This window comes from Callithrix jacchus, chromosome 17 (assembly GCF_049354715.1).
Source record: "Callithrix jacchus isolate 240 chromosome 17, calJac240_pri, whole genome shotgun sequence".
Lineage (NCBI taxonomy): Eukaryota > Metazoa > Chordata > Mammalia > Primates > Cebidae > Callithrix > Callithrix jacchus.
The window spans coordinates 15010218-15016217 of record NC_133518.1 but is presented as its reverse complement, the minus strand read 5'-3'; the positions used below and the strand labels follow the sequence as shown (position 1 = coordinate 15016217).

At 46.0% G+C, this 6000-nt stretch overlaps 1 protein-coding gene across 1 annotated transcript in view; it reads left to right on the top strand.

The window, feature by feature from the left end:
* The first annotated feature begins 5217 nt into the window (after window positions 1-5217).
* FNDC3B (fibronectin type III domain containing 3B) overlaps window positions 5218-6000 on the top strand; it is a 373196-nt gene continuing 372413 nt past the window's right edge. Inside the window, exon 1 of the mRNA XM_035277983.3 lies at window positions 5218-5374. The gene's annotated coding sequence lies outside the window, so the exon portion shown is untranslated. The remainder of the gene's footprint in view (window positions 5375-6000) is intronic.

The following is a 6000-nucleotide window of genomic DNA, read 5'->3' as shown; positions in this document are numbered from 1 at the left end:
TTCCCTGGTGCTGTTCAGACTGAGGCCAGGTTCTTAGCTGTAATTGACACGGGAGCCAAGATTTCTGCTCTGGGAGGGACAGCAGGATCAACCCTGCGATTTTTGAGCCCTGGCAGTCATTCAGCTTCTACCTGAATAGTTCTGGTAACTATGGGACAGATCTCCTTGTTTAAAATGTATTTTTAAAAAATAAAATATTGAGCTAAAATTTGCTTATCTTGCCTTGAACAATAGAAAAGAAGGCAAAACCAGCCGGTTGCGGTGGCTCACGCCTGTAATCCCAGCACTTTTTGGGAGGCCGAAGTGAGTGGATCACCTGAAGTCAGGAGTTCAAGACCAGCCTGGCCAACATGGTGAAACCCTGCCTCTATTAAAAATACAAAAATTAGCCAGGTGTGGTGGCAGGTGCCTGGAATCTCAGCTACTTGAGAGGCTGAAGCAGGAGAATTGCTTGACCATCAGAGGCGGAGGTCGCGGTGAGCTGAGATGCAGCCTTTGCACTCCAGCCTGGGCAACAAGAGCAAGACTCTGTCTCAAAAAAAAAAAAGAAAAGAAAAGAAGGCAAAAAAACCCACAGATGTGACTGGTTGAATTACTGGAGAAATGTGCTTAAGTGAAGTGGCAGTGTAACTTTTAAAATAAGATGAATTGGCTTTTGGTCAATGTTCATACTGAAGCTGGTATCATATCTGGCTCAGGATATTAGAATAAGAAATAGATGCAAATAGTCAATGTGCTGTATTTAAGGTCAAAGGTTTTTTTTTTTTTTTGCTTTGTTTTGTTTTTGAGACAGAGTCTCACTCTTGTTGCCCAGGCTGGAGTGCAATGGTGCCATCGTGGCTCACTGCAACCTCCGCCTCCTGGGTTCAAGTGATTCTCCTGCCTCAGCCTCCTGGGTAGCTGGGATTACAGGCGCCTGCCATCACACCCAGCTAATTTTTGTATTTTTTTTTTTTTTTTAAGTAGAGATGGGGTTTCACTCTGCTGGCCAGGGGTATCTTGAACTCCTGACTTCAGGTGATCCGCCTGCCTCAGCCTTCCAAAGTGCTGGGATTACAGGCATGAGCCACCATGCCTGGAGGTCAAGAGTTTTTCAGAGTAGGGGCAAGACTGAGCCTGCCTTGAGAACCTGGCAAGTTGAGCTATAGGCAAAAGAAGGACATCGAGACTGAGAATGCAGCTAGGTCTTGTAGATATTGCGTGTTACTAGTCATAATGATCTTTGAGAGAGAGTTTCAAAGTTAAACATTTTAGCTGGCTGGGCGCAGTAGCTCACGCCTGCAATCCCAGCACTTTGGGAAGCTGAGGCAGGCAGATCACCTGAGGTTAGGAGTTCAAGACCAGCCTCACCAACATGGAGAAACCTCGTCTCCACTAAAAATACAAAATTAGCTGGGCATGGTGGCACATGCCTGTAATCCCAGCTATTTGGGAGGCTGTGGCAGGAGAATTGCTTGAACTCAGGAGGCAGAGGTTGCAGTGAGCCAAGATTGAGCCACTGCACTCCAGCCTGGGCATCAGAGCAAGATTCTATCACAAAAAAAAAAAAAAAAAGTGAACATTTTAGACTATAGCAGTGTTCAGAGAAGTTGAATGGTTTGAGACCTTTTCAATGCTAGTTTTAATACTTTCATTCTTTCCTATGTCTTAGTTTTGCATTTTTGATATAAATTATTTGAGATGAAGAAGTATGACTAAGAATCTTTTTAAAAATCAGACTCAACCTACATTGTATAGATGATAGAAGGGTATAAAAGTCTATATATCTTGTTATAGGCCTTAACTTCTAGGCATCTTCATTTGGATGTTAACTTTTGTATTTGAGCAAGTCTTAAACTGCTTTTGGAGCAAAGTTGTAGCCATGACTATTGTTTCATAATTTGGGACCTAGAGCAGCAGATGACACAAGTGTCAACACCAGACAGTCACATTCATTGCCTTAGGTTGAGTTCCTTCTGCCTCTTCCCAGAACCATGACTCTGGTGTAAGTCTTATCATTTCCAATGTAGTTTCAGGGCATGCATCTCTGACATGAACCTTGTTCTTTTATATCCTGCTGCTGAGATAATCAACCTTGAGACCTGTTTCATTCGCTTCGTATCTCAATAATCCCTGTGTTCTCATTGTCTTCAATCTAAATCTCACAAAGTATAGGTGAGAGCCGTCTATCACAAGTTCCACCTTTTCCTCTGAAGCTTCCAATTCTGTCCTATTAATCTTTCTAAGGAAGGTATCTTTGTTAATTCATTTACTCATTCATTCATTCAAGGAGTAGGCAAAATTTATTTACTGAGCACCAGGTGCTTAAGTTCTTTAATCTGTTCAACAACCTTGGCCGGAAGGTTTATTAAGGATCACAATTTAACAAATAAGAAAATTCGGGTTTGGAGAACTTTATGCCCAATATCACTGGCTTTTCTCTCATTAAATTCTATGCCCTCCCCCCTGTACCATACTTCCTCTCATTTTGCAAACATTTAATGGGCTTGTTTTCTATGCCCAAACTGGTGTTAGGGCAAAGAAGATGAATGAAGCACTGAGATCATATATATGAACATGCATTTGGAATTATAAAGCATTTTATGTACATTGATTCCTCTTCTTCTTAATAAGAAGAAATTCAGTCTAGTGGAAGAAACAGGAATAAATAAATTTGTCCTCTGAACTTCTCTTGCCTGCTTTTGCCTCCTTTACCAAGCTTGTCCTTCAACGTGATTTTAACCTTTCACACTCTGAAGTTTGCTCACGTATCTAATCATTCAGATTCTTCCACATATGTTACAATTAATTCATTCACCAAACAGAAGGGGTTATTATATTCAAAGCAGAATTCTAGGTTGATATTAGGGATATAAATATGAACAAAACTCAGTCAAGTGGAAGAGCTAAAGAATAACTAACTTCAGGCTGGGAGCAGCGGCTCATGCCTGTAATCCCAGCACTTTGAGAGCCTGGGGCAGAAGGAGTGCTTGAGCTCAGGAGTTTGAGACCAGCCTGGGCAACATAGTAGGAGCCTTTCTCTACAAAAAAATTGAAAAAACAAAAAAAGTCAGCCAGGCATGGTGGCACACACCTGTAGTGCCAGCTACTTGGAGGCTGAGATGGGAGAATCGCTTGAGCCTAGGAGGTTGAAGATGCAGTGAGCTGTGATCATGCTACTGCACTGTAGCCTAAAACAAAACAAAACAAAATAACTTCAGAGCAATGTGAGGACTGACAAGGATTATAAGATTGAGGGGAAATGGATGGGTGCGGTGGCTCACACCTGTAATCCCAGCATTTTGGGAGGCCGAGGCAGGCGGATCATAAGGTCAGGAGATCGAGTCCATCCTGGTTAACCCAGTGAAACCCTGTCTCTTGTATATCCTGTGTTTTAACCCTGTGTCTTTTATATCCCTAAAAGACACAAAAATTAGCTGGGCGTGGTGGTGTGTACTTGTAGTCCCAGCTACTTGGGAGACCGAGGCAGCAGAATCACTTGTACCTGGGAGGTGGAGGTTGCAGTGAGCCTAGATGGTGCCACAGCACTCTAGTCTGGTGAGAAAGTGAGACTCCATCTCAAATAAATGAATAAATAAATAAGACTGTGGGAAAAAGAGGTAAGAGTCTGTAGGTAGAAAAGGAGGGAGTGATTTTAGCTGAAGATCAAGGATGAGTAAGTGATCTTAAATAGGGAAGAAGAGGTATGTTTCAGACAGAGGGAAGGCACATATAAAGGGACACAGGTACCTTCTGGGGCCATGAGAGGTCAACTGGGCTGAGGGCATGGCACCTGAGCAAGCCAGAGTCTGCAGCCAGAGAAGGCATTTGGACTCAAATGGGGTCTATGCCAGGACAAGAATTTGCCTTTCCCCACCTCCTTATGCAGGACTATGACCTAGAATTGGAATTATGTTTTAGAAAGATTGCTTCAAGTTCCCCTGTGAGGAGCTCCCCAGTAAATAAGCCATTTACGAGAGAGGTTCCCTTTCCCTGGACTCACCATTGCTTCCAAAGGAAAAAAAAAAAAAAAGGCAAAAATCTCCAAAAATGAATGGCAAATTGTACAAGGGAAGGAGCTATTTCTCAGTGTTCTTTTGTGTTCGTTAGACTTTAATAGAGTATTATGCACTGTTACTATATATATATATATAATTTTTTTTTTTTTTAGCTTAACGAAAGTAATATATTGTCTCTGGTGACACCCTGAATGCTCCTTTGTAGCTTAATAGTTGAGGCCGAATGTAGTTATTCAAAATACCTGGACCACTATGGATAGAAGGGGCTTCTCTAAGCTAACTTTTGCTCTCTTGTCTCCTGGATAATTTGAGGGGTGGGATGGGATGCAGTCTGTTAACTTCTTTGAGCCTGTACAACAGAAATACATTACATTTGACTTAATATAAACTCAACAGTTATTTATTGAGTCCTACAGTGATGGTTGCTATATTTTACAGATATAAAGATAAAAGCAAGAAACAGTCTCTGTCCTTGAGAAACGCATTGGGTACTGAAAGTGGAAGTAAGGCTGGGTGAGGTGGCTCACGCTTGTAAACTCAACACTTTGGAGGCCGAGGCGGGAGGACCATATGAGCTCAAGAGTTACATACCAGCTTGGGCAACCTACTGAGACCCTTTCTCTACCAAAAAAAAAAAAAAAAAAAAAAAAGAAAAAAAGAAAAAAGGTGTGGTGGCTTATGCTTGCCCCGTGCCTGCAGTCCCCAAAACAAGCAACAAAAAAACAACAACGAAAAGGAGGAAATAGATATTTTAACTTAAATATAATAACATTTGCTTATACTGTGTTAACTGTGTGAACAAAATGCTGTGGGAAATAGAGAGGGGAGTAATATAGCTCACAAGGTTGCTGTGGGGATTAACAACAAAAAGGGAAATATATGTGTAAATGAAAAAAAAGTCAGGCTTATTACTGAGTAAACGCTGCTTTTATATTATTCTGGCGATCTGCAGAACGCGCAGCGCTTGCCATTCAAGAGTTGTTAGTATCCTAAGCCTCAGGTTTCTTCAGTCTGGCTGAACCAAAAGGAGTTTCTGCTTAGCTAGGCAGGGCCCGGGGGGACAAGCGAGGCCCCCACAGCTTCTGCGAGTCTGCGACTGTGTTTGCAGGTATCCTCGGTGCTTTACGGTAGTGGGCGGGCCCCAAATCCCCATGTGGTCACGACATCATTGACATGGCGGAATCCCCCATCAAACCCTCCTGGTAGTTATTTGAGCGGCGGCAGCGACGGCGGCGGCGGCTGGAGGAGGAGAGCGGCGGCGGCGGCGGCGGGAGCAGCGAAGGGGGCGGCAGGGATCCTCCCGGCTGCCGGCTGGGAAGGCGTGGGCGACCCGGTGTGTAGCGCGCCCGGAGCCCCGCGTTTCAGCCCTAGGGAAGGTAAGGCGTGCAGGAGCCGGGGGCTGGAGGAGAGCGGGACCCCGCGCTCGATTGCAGGGTCGCGGTGCGCTGGAAAGCCCCGGCCTGACGCGGAGTCCGCCAAAGTGCGTCCCTGTCCCGGGAGCGCCCTGGGCTTCCCGGCAAAAACTTGGCGCCGGAGTGCTGGGGCGCCCCGCGCTCGCCTGGGCACCCCGGGAACACGGGACCCGGGAGGGGGCGGCCCCCGCCTTGCTAGGCTCGGGTTCCCCGCCTGTGCCCCTTGCCTCAGGGTTTGGAGGAGTGAAAGAAACCGGTAGATTCCTCCAAAAAAAAAAAAAAAAGAAAATCTGGGCAGTGGCTCGCGGCCTCCCCCCACCCCCAGCCTTCCTAGCAGATTTTGTCCGAGGAATCCGCTCCCCCTCCCGGAATCTCCGCGGCAGGAACACTGCCCAGGAGGGGGAGGGAGGGCGGCGAGGCCGAGGAATCTTCGACGTGTCACTTTCTGAGGCTGTAGATTTCCATATGGTGGAGGGAAGAGGGCGGGTGTGCGAAGTGGGGCTGGAAGTTGGGGCCGCCTTTCCACGCCGGCGGGGGCGGTCGGGGGCCTCGAACTCGGGGATGCTCGCGGGGAGGGTCCCGAGCCCGCG